This window comes from Bubalus bubalis, chromosome 1 (genome assembly GCF_019923935.1).
Source record: "Bubalus bubalis isolate 160015118507 breed Murrah chromosome 1, NDDB_SH_1, whole genome shotgun sequence".
Classification (NCBI taxonomy): domain Eukaryota; kingdom Metazoa; phylum Chordata; class Mammalia; order Artiodactyla; family Bovidae; genus Bubalus; species Bubalus bubalis.
The window spans coordinates 101673354-101688991 of NC_059157.1; positions in this window are offsets into that span (position 1 = coordinate 101673354).

A 15638-nucleotide genomic window follows, 5' to 3' on the forward strand; every position below is an offset into this window, starting at 1 on the left:
TTTCCATTCTGCCTCATCATTCATGATGTCTGTAGCTCCATGGAAACAAGAAAAACAGAAAAGAAGGAAAGGTAGGACCCAGGAGTAATAATTACATCACCAGATTTTATGCTTATAAAGTGCTTTCTTGTGCTCTATCTCTTTTGATAAGTCCTAATCACCTTTGCTGGAGAAGGCAATGGCACCCCACTTCATTACTCTTGCCTGAAAAATCCCAGGGACGGAGGAGCCTGGTAGGCTGCAGTCCATGGGGTCGCTAGAGTCGGACACGACTGAGCGACTTCACTTTCACTTTTCTCTTGCATGCATTGGAGAAGGAAATGGCAACCCACTCCAGTGTTCTTGCCTGGAGAATCCCAGGGACGGGGAAGCCTGGTGGGCTGCGGTCTATGGGGTCGCACAGAGTCGGACACGACTGAAGCGACTTAGCAGCAGCAGCAGCAGCAATCACCTTTGCCCAGACACTGGTTAGGGTAGAGCTTCTTGGGTGTCATTTCAAACATCTAACTTCTTTCACTGACATCAAGACCAGAGTACCACATGAGGATAAATATTCAGGACTTCTTTACACATCTGAGCAGCCTGAGTGTTTCCAAGGAATGCAGGTCTCCCTTGACCCAGATCTCTATAATGTGCATTTAGTCAGAGAAAGTGAAAGTTGCTCAGTTGTGTCCGACTCTTTGCGAACCCAAGGATTACACAGTCCATGGAATTCTGTAGGCCAGAATACTGGAGTGGGTAGCCTTTCCCTTCTTCAGGGGATCTTCCCAACCCAGGGATCAAACCCAGATCTCCCGCATCGCAGGTGGATTCTTTACCAGCTGAGCCACATGGGAAGCCCTAGTCAGAGAAACCAGCAAATAAAGTGCACACAAATATAGTGGAAGGATTACTAAAAGGGCAACATCTGCATTGAAGAACTGAAAAATAAGAATGACCTAAACATAAGGATACAAAAAGTCCTGTTGCTGTTACTGTTTCCAGTTTTATGAACTAGGAGACTAGCCCAAGGAGAGAGATTTTAGGTAGAACAGGAGAGGTGCTGTGGTGACAGAGATCCAAGAAGCAGCCAAGTCTGCCTAAACATGACCATCCCAGCAGTATCAACTTTCCAAAGATACACCTGGTGTGACTGAAGCATCAGTTTTCAAAGTTAGAAGGTGCCTCAGAGATTTTCCCCATTTTAAAATAATGAAACAAGGTTGAAAGTCATGTTTGTCCAACCTCATTCAGGCAGATAGTCTCTCCTATGTTTAAAGACTGCCCCAAAGGATATGGAACTCTTTCCTCCAGGACCCCTTGCAGAGTTTGTCATTGTTAACTATTTTTCCTAGAGTCCAGCTAAAATCACTCAGGCCACAGTTTATGCCCTTTCCCTTGAGAAATAGGATAAAACAAAATACATATACTCTTGTTTGTGCATCGTCCTATTTTATGGAAAAATCTTTGACTTAAGGAAATATGATCTGGGAGAATTTATTTTTAGAACTGACTGAAAAAGATCTGATTTACACCCCATTAACCCCACTTTTTCAGAAAGGCCCTTTTTCCACAACTTCACTGAAGCTGAAGCATTGCTTCTTACAAATAGACTTTCTCCTCACAATAATATCTTTGTCTTTAAATACTAAACATTGGTAACTTCTTCTCAAGGGGATCTTCCTGGATCAGGGATTGAACCCACATCTCCTGCATTGGCAGGTGGATTCTCTACAACTGGGCCACCAGGGAAGCCCTCACAGAACAGTATCTACTCTTGAAAGTGAGGTTGAGATGAACATTTCACTTTGCATTTATGAACTGAGATCGTTAATAGAGCAGCCTGAATGTTAGATTAATATCATCAGAAAGGGATGGTTCAGGGATGTGTGCAACTTTGAAGAAAGAGGGGCAAGAAGCAAAGACCAATGAGGATAGAAATCATTGAAGAAGAAAGACAATGACAAATTGATCTTCTGAATAAACACATAAACAAAGAATTTCCAGTGCACCAGTTCCTCTCAGGTTGACAGTTAAATGTCTACCTATTGGTAGAAAAATATCCACTTGACAGTAAAGTAACCAGTATTGTTTGAGAAAATGAAAAGCTATTAAAAAGGAATAATAGTATCAAACAGGCAGTGAGAGGTTCAGAGAACCTCATCAACAGAAGGAAAGTAAGCTACTTGCTAAAGACAACCCATTCTAAATGTAGTTTTGTATCTAGGGCAGAGGGGGAATTGAGAACAAATTCTCCAACAATTGAATTTGTGGTAATGGAATGTAAGCACATCAGCCCACCAGGACAAAGTACTCAACAAATAGGAAAGTAGGGGAAAAAAAGAACTTTGCCCTTCAGAAATATATTTTTAAACTTTAGATAGCAGGGGTTGAGAGATTTCTTGATGAAAATGCCTCAAGTCCTACTATTGCATTAGCCTTTATGGTTGGAAATTGGAGGATTCACTAAAAGCACCCCGAGATCAAAGGAGAAGGTGAATGCCCTCAGTCCCGATAGAGTGCAGAAATAAGAGAAGCAAAGGCAAAGTTTCCGTGAATGCCAAATGCATGTTCCCCTGGGTAAAAGGGAGGACAGCTGTTCGGTTGCTCCCTGATGGGGTTAATCTTGACAAGTTTTTTTGCACTTGTTTCATCTTTATGATACTGCAGGATAAAAATAGTAATGTCTGTTAGGGCTTTCTGGTTTTTTAAATGCTTCAAATTACATGACTTTTAATAGCCCATGCTCACAAGCATCCTGTGGGTTAACACATTTTTATTGTCTGAGATGATCAGAGGCAAGTTGCAGTCCCTTCCAGTCTATCCCCTGCCATGAGCCTTCCGAGTGGTCCTGACCCTCTTTTCCCTGCCAGCCCCTTTTAAGGCCTGGATTGGTCTCCAGCCCTTGGCACTGACTCCCATTTTCTGATCTGCCTCTGTTTTTGAACTTTTTAAAATGCTCTTGGGGGCACTCCAAGCCCTGCAAACGTTGAAGTCACTCATTCAGTAGCTGTTCATCACCAACCCTTCACCCAACCCCCATCCCCCACCCAGTTTATTCTCTCCTTAACCGTTCAAGTAAGTCAGTGGGAAATAAACCCTCAGTTCAGTTCAGTCACTCAGTCGTGTCTGACTCTTTGTGACTCCATGGACTGCAGCATGCCAGGCTTCCCTGTCCATCACCAACTCCCAGAGCTTGCTCAAACTCATGTCCATCGAATCGGTGATGCTATCCAACCATCTCATCCTCTGTTGTCCCCTTCTGCTCCTGCCTTCAATCTTCCCCAGCATCGAGGTCTTTTCCAATGAATCAGTTCCTTGTTTCAGATGGCCAAAGTACTGGAGTTTCAGCTTCAGCATCAGTCCTTCCAATGACTATTCAGGGTTGATTTCCTTTAAGATGGACTGGTTTGATCTCCTTGCAGTCCAAGGGACTATCAAGAGTCTTCTCCAACACCACAGCACAGAAATGAACCCCAATATATCCCTAATTGCCCAATATTCCAGCTGGGTCCATTTGTAGGCAATGAAATTGAAGCTGAGAGAAGTTACACTGGCCAAGATCATATACTTCACAAATGCCTGAGTTACAACCCAAATTCAAGCTACCTCTTGTCATCAATAGATCATCCATTAACCGTCCATATTTTATTCCACCATCCCAAATCACTCAATAGCAACTTCTATTTAAATGTAAATTAACTGTTCTTTAAGGATTTCAATACTGGAGCTGCTTCATACTTGTTAAATTTTCAGGTTTGGAGGCAGTACCTCGGGCAGGTTGCTTTGACTTGGTGTAAGTAACAGAGTGACCCAGATAGAATTATGTAGTAAAACTATAGCTACAGTTAGGGATGTGAGTGTGCTCACATGTGTGCATATACATGTAATTTGGAGGGAAGTTAGAAGGGATGATTAGTGATAAAGTTAAGAAACTGATCAAGGATTTTTTATGAAGGGTAATATTTCATATTTAATTTTGCCTTGAAGGAATTTAGATTCTGCCTTGAGGATTTGAATGAGTCTCACAATGATCTTAAGCAAGAGAGTAATAGAATGACATTTATATTGTTCATATTACATTTTATGGCCTCACCCTTCTGTGTGCCACATATATACTCCCAGCAGAGACTTATTAACATGGACAAAAAGAGATCAGAGTCCTAAGGGGCTTCTCATACCGTAGGCAAAGCCAAAGGATCATCTTTCATCAAACAAATTCCAGCATCTATGTTTATTTCTTCTTGATAATTTATAAATTTCATATAAGACACATATTAAATTATATGCATAAAAATATTTCAAATCAGATATCAGTTACAGAATTATTGAACCATTTTCCATCTCATTTTAGAATATAATTGAAGAAAACATTCTGTGTTGTACACCATTTAATTTCCATTAATACTAATACCCTTTTGGAGATGTCTTTGGCTGACCTAGTATTGTTTCCCAAAAGAAGAAAGATAAATAACAAGTTGATTGTTCATCAAATGACATTGCTTTTGTCTGGAAACATATCCCATTGCTGTTGGAGGTTTAAAAAAAAAAGTTAAAAGTCCTCAATTGCCTGAATTGCAGTTTTCTCACATGAATATATAATAAATCATCCTCAAAGCTTGACTGTATAAACAAATAGTTTCTGTTCTAAAAAGGGCTTGCTCTGAGGCCCAGAGAATCAAAACAACTTTCAGGGAAACTAAAATAATATTGTCAGCCTTTATAAATTATCCCTTGGTTTATAATAATAAAATAGCAATGCTTAGACCCAAATAGTGGCATTCACTATGGTCTATACTTCTACCTACAAATACCAGGAGTGTTCCATAAGGCAAATAATCAGCATCCCAGGTAATCAATTCCCGAGAAGTACAAGATGAGTGACTCCTACTAGCTATCCAGGCCTACTAGCAGGGACACTTGGCCCTAGCACAGAGGGGCTGCAAAACACTATATTATGATGAATAAAGCAGGAAACAATCATTGGATATTTCAAGAGCTGTAACTTCATAAGAAACTTAAAGCAGAATTCAATCAGTGCACTAGAAGCTGAACCAGAGATCTAAGTCAGAACAAATAATGCCAGGGGATGGAGGATTTAGAGAGCTTTACCCTGAACAATCTTGGCTCTCATTTACTGCAGTTCCCATGTTACTATGTAGTTTGAATATTATCCTGATGAAGATCTGACATCTTACGCATGTCCCAGGCAGGATGTTAATGGGACATCCCTTAAAACTGATTTTTTTAAAAAGAAATCAGGGTTCAACATTTATTTATAAGAATAACGCAGGTATATGAAGGAAGGAAAGGGGAGAAGGGCTCCATTGGCAGCCCCAATTCTGTACTCCACTTGGCAAAACAGAAGGCTGGAATTAGCTTGCTTGATCCTCCTTAGAAAACAGTTTAGGTAACCATCTGTTGATACATATCCCTTGAGAGTTTACTCCTTCGCACTAAGTGGCTTATCAACATATTCATTCCAGACACAACAGACCCACTCCCCATGTTTCGCCCCCAGGAGTTCTGGTAAATAAACATTTCTCCCTCTTATTACATTCCATGTAACATTTTAACAGTCAAGTCAACTACCTGGTTGACCTGGCTTTGATCACATTTGGATGTTGTCCATCTGAAGAGCAACCACACACAGTCAATGCAGTTTATATATGCTTTGTAGCACATGTATAGTTGATCAAGCTTATTCAAATATACTTCTTCATGTATACACCCTTCTGAGCAAAAGAAAAAGAGTAAATGGCATGCCCAAACAGATCATAAATGGCAGTGCAAGTACCTCGAATTCATGTTCTCTGACTCTAAATTTGGTACTCTTTCCGTAATCATGCTTCTATCATTGGGCCTTAGAGTACTTCTCTGTGCCTAGTAATCATTGCAAAAGAAAAAAAAAAAAAATAGCCCTTGACTTAGATTATTATGATATAAATGAAGGAGGACTTCCAATCTAGGTCAATAGGTATGGTATCTTTGGTGATATTACAGAATGTTTATGATGGTATAAAATAGATTTTCCAATATTGTCATCATGACTCTGAGAAGCAAAGATATTGAGAGATAAAATTAATAATCCTTGAAGCAAACTGTATAATTTGGAGGCTTCATTAATTCCTGTGTGTCTCGACAATAGTGGAAATTTTATAACTGACTGTTTACTGATATGAATAAACCAAATGTTTTACCACATATATTGTGAACAATTTGGTAGAATGAGCTAAAGAAAACTTTATTTGTAGCTAACAATAGCACAATTTCCATGTCTTTTAAAATTTCCATTCATTTATGTCAGGTTTTCTTTTTTAAAAAATAGACAATTTCAACTAAAGTAAAATTTGTACAAGTTAACAAAAATCTGAATTATAGATGTATTTTTTACATGTAAGTTTTATCACTTTTATATAATTGTAGTATCCAGAGCCAGGATAACATAAAGTTCATAATTAACATATTAAAGTAAAGACCAAGGACAGCTTCACTTTGATTTTATTCAGTTCTAAATCAAGACATGTTCACCAGGCACTTGTTCAATAAAGAGCCCTGGATTTGAATCCCTGCTCTCAAGGTACTTGAGGTGTGGATTCATTGTGCAAATACAGAAGTTTCTATAGTAGCAGGCTTGAAATGTTTATGACAGCTCTCCCAAGTTCTCATTAAAATATCCATGAAAATACAAAAAAAGTTAAAAACAAGCATTGGCAACATCACTGTAAACCCAAGATAAGAGAAGACCACGTGCAAAATACAGGTGGAATTTCAACTAATGGCATCGGCAACAAGGACCCAGCACAGCCAAAAATAAATAAATAAATCTTTAAAATAAGTAGCTTTCTCTTTTCCACCCTTAGACATAACATAAAACTCAAAGAAAGGGGGTAATAAGAGCACTATCTCCCTTATCACAGCTATAATGTACTACACAGGAGACAGTTATAACTTACTAAAATTTCTGAGAAAAAATTACTAAATATATTCAAGGTCTATTGGCTTTATGGAAGAAATCTAGAACATATGATCATATCTGTAAATGTCAGACAAAGTTATCAGAGCATAGATCTTCAAAGTAATTGGCACCCCTAATCAGTGAACTCTGATTTTGAATGATGAGAATAGGAACATTGCCTGGTGAAAGTGAAAAGTGTTAGTCACTTAGTCATGTTCAACTCTTTTAGACACCATGGACTGCAGCCCACCAGGCTCCTCTGTCCATGGGATTCTCCAAGCAAGAATACTGGAGTGGGTAGTACTTCCCTTCTCCAGGGGATCTTCCTGACTCAGGGATGGAACCTGGGACTCCTGCATTGTAGGCAGATTCTTTACCATCTGAGCCACCTTTTTTGATTTATTTTGCTGCAAAATCGTAAGCAACAGAGAAATCAAAGTTAAGTAAGAAATCACAGAGGGGCCATATTTGTTGAAAGATATCTGTTGGTAAAGCAGGGGATGAGAGCCTTTGCATATGGTAAGCCACCCTGATAGATTAATTCTAGTGAGTTAGGGGAAATAAAGGCAAAAAGAAGCCATACATGCACACACACACACACACACACACACACATATACACTTTTGTGTGTATTTCTACAAGCTTGAAATATAGAATTGGTCTTTAAACCATAAGAAGCTTCAAATTGAGTATCAGGTCCAGGAATTACATGAATAGTAATAAAATCAAGCATCATTATATAGATTTACAAAGAAACAGAGGAAAGGAATATGGAAGAATTTATAGGTAAAACTGACGCATTCAAAAAAATTTTTGACGGAACAAATAGTAATTGTGTATATTCCATAAAATCAAAAGTCAGAACCTTTATTGTCTCATAATTGTCTTTAAAGAATTTCTCTAAAATAAATGGGAAGACGTGACAAGGCAACAGAAGGAAATAATATTTGAGCTTTCACCAGGCAAGAAGTAACAAAACATATTAAAAAAAAAACAAAAAGTATTTAAAACCCTAACAGAAATAAAGGTCACATTAGAAACAAAATATTACAAATTGCTGAAAACACAGTGAAAGGGACAATGATAGGTTTCAGGAAAAGGAGTAAAATGAAATAAAAAACCAAGTAAGATGAAAACTACCAGACTATCTTTATGGAAAACAGACAAGGGAAATCCTACATAAGTACAATCTGTTATCTCCTTCTGTGCCACTCTAACATCATAAAAAAGATCTGAAATAATAAGACATAAATTATTTAAGGATATTTATAATCCTGTCCCTTCCAGAACTGCATCTTTAGTCTATAAGGGCACATCATGTCTTAGAAAAAGTATTTACACATCTCTCACCACTAAGAAATATATTCTCATATAATTCTCATAAAATTCTCATAAAATTATCAACTTTAAAGATAAGAAAATAAGACATTGACCACTGAAAGCTAGTTATCTGTTATGGGAAAATACAAAATTTATTTCAGATGTTTCCAAACCAACTTTAAAATCTAAGTGCTATAAAATCCTCAAGGGAAGAAATTGTGATCCAAACTAGTGCACAATTGCGCTCATTTCATATGCTAGCAAGTTCATGCTGAAAATTCTCCAAGCCAGGCTTCAACAGTACATGAACTGAGAACTTCCAGAAGTTCAAGCTGGATTTAGAAAAGGCAGAGGAACCAAAGATCAAATTGCCAACATCCATTGGGTCATAGATAAAGCAAGAAAATTCCAGAAAAACATCTACTTCTGTTTCATTGACTTTGCTAAAGCCTTTGACTGTGTGGATCAAAACAAACTGTGGAAAATTCTTCAAGAGATGGGAATCCCAGACCACCTTACCTGCCTCCTGAGAAACCTGTATGCAGGTCAAGAGGCAACAGTTAAAACCAGACATGGAAGAAGGGACTGGTTCCAAATAGGAAAAGGAGTACATCAAGGCTGTGTATTTTCACCCTGTGTATTTAACTTATATGCAGAGTACATCGTGTGAAATGCTGGCTGGATGAATCACAAGCTGGAATCAAGATTTCCAGTAGAAGTATCAATAACCTCAGGTATGCAGATGACACCACCCTTATGGCAGAAACCTAAGAGGAAGTTAAGAGCCTCTTGATGAAAGTGAAAGAGAAGAGTGAAAAAGCTGGGTTAAAACTCAACATTCAGAAAACTGAGATCATGGCATCCAATCCCATCATTTTATGACAAACAGATGGGGAAACAATGAAAACAGTGAGAGACTTTATTTTCTTGGGCTCCAAAATCACTGCAGATGGTGACTGTAGTCACAAAATTAAAAGATGCTTGCTCCTTGGAAGAATAGCTATGAGAAACATAGATAGCATATTAAAAAACACAGATATTACTTTGCCAACAAAAGTCCATATAGTCAAAGGTATGGTTTTTCCAGTATTCATGTATGAATGTGAGAGTTGGACTGTAAAGAAATCTGAATGCCAAAGAATTAATGCTTTCGAACTGTAGATAAGACTCTTGAGAGCCCCTTGGACTGCAAAGAGATCAAACCAGTCCATCCTAGAGGAAATCAGTCCTGAATATTTTTTGGAAGGACTGATGCTGAAGCTGAAGCTCCAGTACTTTGGCCACCTGATGAGAAGAGCTGACTCCTTAGAAAAGACCCTGATGCTGGGAAAGATTGAGGGCAGGAGGAGAAGAGGATGACAGAGGATGAGATGGTTGGATGGCATCACTGACTCAATGAACATGGGTTTGAGCAAGCTCCAGGCAAAAGACAGGGAACCTGGCATGCTGCAGTCCATGGGATCACAAAGAGTGGGACATGACTGAGAAGCTGAACAATAACAATCTGTCATTAAGCCAGGGATCGGGGAGCCTGGTGGGCTGCCGTCAATGGGGTCACACAGAGTCGGACACGACTAAAGTGACTTAGCAGCAGCAGCAGCATTAAGCTATAAGGGTAATGGATAAATAGTTTTAAACACACCAAGTTTTAAGATGTCTTGAAGACACTTGAAGCCACTAAGAAAATTTAAGCCAATCAGGGTATAAATGCATACCTTATAGAGAAAGATCTAGCTATAAGTATTTGATTTTATTTAGCGATCAACCTGAAACTAAGGAAAATATGGGGATAATGATTATAGAATAGAATGTAGAGTTTAAGCCCAGACAGTGTAGAGATGAAGAATCTAATATATTAAAAAAATAATTGCAAAAAACAATAACCCCAAGTAAATGAGTAGGAATTAATAAGTTAGAAATTAGAAACTGGCTGAATAAATCTAAGAGCTGATTCTTTGATAGTAGTGAAAGAGCAATAATAAAATAGATAAATTGATAGACAAATTTTTAGAATTGGAGATAGCACAAATTTACAAAATAATTATAATAACTACAAGGAAGTTTTTTGTAATCAACTTTAAGGGACTATGTTTTAAGATTTGGATAAAATGGATAATTTTCTAGGAAATTATAATACCCAGGCTTGACTTAAAATAGAAAAAACCTGAACAGATCGACTACCAAAGAGAAAACAGGGAAAGAGAGATGTTGAAGAGCTAACCTTAAAAAAAAATGTACCAGTCCCTAGATGTTTTCACAAGGGAATTCCACTAAAGCTCTAAGAAAAGGATAACTTCAAATGCTGTTTAAAATGTTCACTAAGATAGAACAAAAAAGAAGCCAACTAAATTCTTTTTACAAAATACCTATGATAATGTTACCTAAACCCCAGGCAGCAAAATGAAAACAGAAAAATGTTATTTACAAAGGAAAAGAACCAAGTGAACCTTAAACAGCTTGACACTGAACACCGGACAATCACAAAACAATGAAAAACTTGTGACCCAAGAATTTGAGTCAGAAAATGTGGTCATTTAGGTGTGAAGGAAAGAGAAAAACAATTTTTTAATATGCAGTGGCTCAGAAAATACACTACCTATCTATTGTGCCTGTGAAATCTATTAATATCTCAAATATTTTAACTAATGCAGATAAAGGAAATAAAGAATCAAAGAATGGGGAAAATAATGGTATAAGAAGACTGTTATTAACACTGAAACCAGTTATAAGATTTAGCTTCTATATATAAGATATATGTGTGTTCACTTAAGTATATATCTGTCTATGCATAGAGATGATAGATGTTATGTTTAGAAAATTTAATGCCAAATATGTGTGTGTGTGTGTGTGTACATAAAGTTTGATGCCAAATGTTCATCTGTGGATCTACTTAATAAAATGGCAATAAATGAAAAATTTAAATAAAGAAACACTTTCTACCAACTATAAAAGAAAAACCACTGGATTGAATTAAACCAAAGGGCTTCCCTCACACTCTCCAGGATAGACCACATCTTGGGTCACAAATCAAACCTCAGTAAATATAAGAAAATTGAAATCGTATCAAGCATCTTCTCCGACCACAATGCTATGAGACAAGATATCAAGTACAAGGAAAAAAACTGTAAGAAACACAAACACATGGAGATTAAACAACATGTTTCTAAATAACCAACAGGTTGCTGAAGAAATCAAAGGGAAATCAAAACCTTTCTAGAAACAAATGACAATGAGAACACGACAACTCAAAACCTATGGGATGCAGCAAAAGCAATTCTAAGAGGGAAGTTTATAGCAATACAATCCTACCTCAAGAAACAAGAAAAACACCAAATAGACAACCTAACTTTACACCTGAAGCAATTGGAAAAATAAGAAGGAAAAAAACCCCAAAATTAGTCAAAGGAAAGAAATCATAAAGATCTGAGCAGAAATAAATGAAAAAGAAATGAAAGAAACAATAGTAAAGATTAAGAAAACTAAAAGCTGGTTCCTTGAGAAGATAAACAAAATTAACTAACCCTTAGCCAGACTCATCAAAAAAGAGAGAGAGAAGAATCAAATCAACAAAATTAGAAATGAAAAAGGAGAGGTTACAACAGACAATGCAGAAATACAAAGAATTATGAGACTAGTATGAACAACTGTATGGCAATAAAATAGATAACCTGGAAAGAAATGGACAGATTCTTAGAAAATCTTTCAAGACTGAACCAGGAAGAAATAGAAATTATGAACAACCCAATTACAAGCATTGAAATTGGAGCTGTGATCAAAATCTCCCAAAAGACAAAAGCCTAGGACCAGATGGCTTCACAGGAGAATTCTATCAAACATTTAGAAAAGAACTAATGCCTATCCTTCTAAAACTCTTACAAAAAATTGCAGAAGGAACACTTCCAAATTCATTCTATGAGGCCACCATCACCCTGATACCAAAACCAGACAAATTCAACAGACAAAAAAAAGAAAACTACAGGCCAATATCACTGATGAACATAGATACAAAAATCCTCAGCAAAATTTTAGCAAACAGAATTCAGCAACACATCAAAAAGCACATACACCATGATCAAGTTGGCTTTATTCCAGGGAGGTGAGGATTCTTCAATATACGGAAATTAATTGATGTGATACACTATATTAACAAATTGAAAGATAAACCATATGATCATCTCAATAGATACAGCAAAAGCCTTTGACAAAACTCAACACCAATTTATGATTAAAACTCTTCAAAAAATGAGCATAGAAGGACTCTATCTCAACATAATAAAGGCCATAGATGATACACCTACAGCAAACATTATTCTCAATGGTGAAAAACTGAAAGCATTCACCCTAAGATCAGGAATAAGACAAGTGTGTCCACTTTCACCACTATTATTCATCATAGTTCTGGAAATCCTCGCTAGAGCAATCAGAGAAGAAAAAGAAATAAAAGGAATCCAGTTCAGAAACGAAGAAGTAAAGCGCTCACTGTTTGCAGATGACATGGTACTGTACATAGAAAACCCTAAAGATAGCATCAAAAAATTACTAGAGTTAATCAGTGAACTTAGTAAAGTTTCAGGATACAAAGTCAATACACAGAAATCACTTGCATTTCTATATACTAACAATGAAAAATCAGAAAGAGCAATTAAGGAATCAATCCCATTCACCATTGCAACAAAAAGAATTAAATATCTAGGAATAAACTTATCTAATGATATGAAAGAACTGTACACAGAAAATTATAAGATACTAATGAAAGAAATCAAAGATGACATAAACAGATGGAGAGATATTCCATGTTCCTGGGTAGGAAGAATCAATATTATGAAAATGACTATACTACCAAATGCAATCTACAGATTCAATGCAATCCCTATCAAATTACCAATGGCATTTTTCACAGAACTAGAACAAAAAATTTCACAGTTCATATGGAAACACAAAAGATCCTGAATAGCCAAAGCAGTCTTGATAAAGAAGAACAGAGCTGGAGGAATCAAGCTTCCTGACTTCACATTATACTACAAAGCTAGACTCATCAAGACAGTATGGTACTGGCACAAAAACAGAAATATATACCAATGGAACAAGATAGAAAGCCCAGAAAAAGCCCATGCACCTATGGTTACCTTATTTTTGACAAAGGAGGCAAGAATGTACAATGGGGCAAAGACAGCCTCTTCAGTAAATGGTGCTGGGAAAACTGGACAGCTACATGTGAAAGAATGAAATTAGAACACTTCCTAACACGATACACAAAGATAGACTCAAAATAGATTAAAGACCTAAATGTAAGATCAGAAACTATAAAACTCTTAGAGGGAAACGTAGGCAGGACATTTGATGACATAAATCAAAGCAATATTCTCTATGATCCAACTCCTAGAGCAACAGAAATAAAAACAAAAGTAAAAAAGTGGGACCTGATTAAATTTAAAAGCTTTTGCACAGCAAAAGAAACTCTAAGCAAGGTGAAAAGACAACCCTCAGAACGGGAGAAAATAATAGCAAATGAAACAACTGACAAAGAAGATTAATTTCCAAAATATACAAGCAGCTCATACAACTCAATACCAGAAAACCAAACCAATCAAAAAGTGGGGAAAAGACCTAAACAGACATTTCTCCAAAGAAGGCATACAGATGGCTAACAAACACATGAAAGGATGCTCAACATCGCTCACTATCAGAGAAATGCAAATCAAAACTACAATGAGATATCACCTCATGCCTGTCAGAATGGCCCTCATCAAAAAGCCTACAAACAATAAATGTTGGAAAGAGTGTGGAGAAAAGGGAACACTCTTACACTGTTGGTGGAAATGTAAATTGATACAGCCACTATGGAAGACAGTATGGAGATTCCTTAAAAAACTAGGAATAAAACCACATATGACCCAGCAATCCCACTCCTAGGCATACACCCTGAGGAAACCAAAACTGAAAGAGACCCATGTATCCCATTGTTCATTGCAGCACTATTTACAGTAGCTAGAACATGGAAGCAACCTAGATGTCCATTGACAGATGAGTGGATAAAGAAGTTGTGGTACATATACACAGTGGAATATTACTCAGCCATAAAAAGGAATGCATTTGAGTCAGTTCTAATGAGGTGGATGAACCTAGAACCTATTATACAGAGTGAAGTGAGTCAGAAAGAGAAAGATAAATACCGTATTCTAACACATATATACGGAATCTAGAAAAAAGGTACTGAAGAATTTATTTACAGGGCAACAATGGAGAAACAGACATAGAGAATAGACTTATGGGCATGGGGAGAGGGGAGGAGAGGGTGAGATATATGGAAAGAGTAACATGGAAACTTATATTATCATATATAAAATAGATAGCCAACAGGAATTTCTGTATGGCTCAGGAAACTCAAACAGGGGCTCTGTGTCAACCTAGAGGGGTGGGATGGGGAGGGAGATGGGAGGGAATTTCAAAATGGAGGGGATATATGTATGCTGCTGCTGCTAAGTCGCTTCAGTCATGTCCGACTCTGAGCGACCGCAGAGAAGGCAGCACAGCAGGCTCCCCCGTCCCTGGGATTCTCTAGGCAAGAACACTGGAGTGGGTTGCCATTTCCTTCTCCAATGCATGAAAGTGGAAAGTGAAAGTGAAGTCGCTCAGTCGTGTCCGACTCCTAGCGACCCCATGGACTGCAGCCTACCAGGCTCCTCCATCCATGGGATTTTCCAGGCCAAGAGTACTGGAGTGGGGTGCCATTGCCTTCTCCGGATATATGTATACCTATGGCGGGAGAAATATCAATAACCTCAGATATGCAGATGACACCACCCTTATGGCAGAAAGTGAAGAGGAACTAAAAAGCCTCTTGATGAAAGTGAAAGTGGAGAGTGAAAAAGTTGGCTTAAAGCTCAACATTCAGAAAACGAAGATCATGGCATCCGGTCCCACCACTTCATGAGAAATAGATGGGGAAACAGTGGAAACAGTGTCAGACTTTATTTTTCTGGGCTCCAAAATCACTACAGATGGTGACTGCAGCCATGAAATTAAAAGACGCTTACTCCTTGGAAGGAAAGTTATGACCAACCTAGATAGCATATTCAAAAGCAGACATTACTTTGCCAACAAAGGTCTGTCTAGTCAAGGCTATGGTTTTTCCTGTGGTCATGTATGGATGTGAGAGTTGGACTGTGAAGAAGGCTGAGCACCGAAGAATTGATGCTTTTGAACTGTGGTGCTGGAGAAGACTCTTGAGAGTCCCTTGGACTGCAAGGAGATCCAACCAGTCCATTCTGAAGGAGATCAGCCCTGGGATTTCTTTGGAAGGAATGATGCTCAAGCTGAAACTCAAGTACTTTGGCCACCTCATGCGAAGAGTTGACTCATTGGAAAAGTCTCTGATGCT